This window comes from Cynara cardunculus, assembly GCF_001531365.2.
Source record: "Cynara cardunculus var. scolymus isolate 2C chromosome LG 12, CcrdV1, whole genome shotgun sequence".
Classification (NCBI taxonomy): domain Eukaryota; kingdom Viridiplantae; phylum Streptophyta; class Magnoliopsida; order Asterales; family Asteraceae; genus Cynara; species Cynara cardunculus.
In genome coordinates this window covers 37,045,193-37,046,888 of record NC_037539.1, presented here as the reverse complement: position 1 = coordinate 37,046,888, position 1,696 = coordinate 37,045,193, and positions in this window count along the sequence as shown.

Sequence of the window (1,696 nt, the reverse complement as noted above, 5' to 3'; positions counted from 1 at the left end):
GTCCCTATTCAATAGGCTTTCTATCTCCATGTAGTTGGTCAACAACCAAATCTAGCTGAGTCAATGGGAGAGTTTCTACGCCTCTTTTCAAGAGATACGATTCGAGACTCCTTCAAGCCAAAATTAATCTCGGGGAGCTTGCCTTATGCATAAGTTTCCAAACAAAACCAAATGGCGACCTTTTGCATGATGGGTCATAAAATGGTTTAAGACTTTTTCATTTTGTTCTTTTTTAGCATTTATATACGTTGAGACATGTTATCATGTTTAGGGATGTTGTTCGTTACAGGTATGGGGAAGTTCTGAGTCACATATCCGGAACTTTAGCTAAGGAATCATTTAATTACATGGGCACATTTCATTGAGAAAAATCATCGTTATTATGAATTTCTAGAATTCCTTGTGACTGGATGGGTCGGCTTATTGGAAGACTTATAGCAGGAAATGTAGAAAACATCAAACTATTAGTCATGGGTTGAGTAGGTTGAAGGAAGTAGAACCAAAAGGGTGGAGGTGGAGGTAAGATTTTATTTGGGATCATCGTCTAGCTTATAAGGTTTGTCTCGTACAAGAAAGGGTATTAATTAAATGATTGGTGAAATTTGGAGGTCGAATTATGGAAGACCCAACAGTACCAATAGGTGTAATGACAATACCTTATCACTACAATTCTGAAACCCTCTCTGTTGCTGCTATAGCTTCTTGATAGGCTTTAGAATTTTTGTTAGTTAATTGAGTGATTTGACGTCGAGATGCATACTACTCATCTTATATCCTTGCTATTACACTTCAATAAAGAATATGCAATAGACATGTTAGAAAGTCTATTTGTTTTAGATAGAACTTTAGTTAGAGTCCAATGGATTACGCCCAATTGTTTATGCCAAAATTCGTACAAGTCAATTTATAAAACAACTAAAGTTTGGATCTTTGAACAAAAGACAACAAAATACTAAGTCGGACTCTGAACAGTCTAAAGCTAACTCTGAGACAGTTCCAAAGATGGGTACCTAAAACAAAGTAATTGTTCTTGCAGGAGAGTCGTGTGTGATGCTTAGACTCGGGATGCTGAAGATATATGACTGGATTTAAGCACATATTGACAAATTTAAAAAGAAAGACTGGAGGAACAGTTAACTTCGGAAATGATGGTAAATGTTATGTAAGAGGATATGGTATGGTCATAAACGGCAAGGTCACCATACTGAAAGTACTTTATGTTGAAGGCCTAAAGCATAATCTGTTCACCTTAAGTCAATTATGTGACAAACTATTTGATGTTCACTTTCATATTAAAGGTTACATTATCAAATATCCAAATGGCAATGAAGTGCTAAGTGCAAAAAAAAGATGGTGATTTTTTATTTTGCTTACTTTCCTACTCTAGATACATCAAAAACTATATGTTTAATCTGAAAGATTAGCAGAGAAGAATGTTGGATTTGGCACATAAGGTTATCACATATGAATTAGCCATTGATATGTTAGGAAAGAATAACCTTGTAAGGGCTTACCTACGATGAGATTTGAGAAGGATCCTCTTTGCTCAACCTGTAAAATAAGTAAAATGAAAAAAAGTTCACATAAAGCAAAAATGGGATTGTTGATCCTCTCTCTCAGTGATTTGATGATAATCCCTTTTTCCTTTCGATGTATTTCTGTATCTGTAATTTCAGTTCCAGCGATCATACACTGA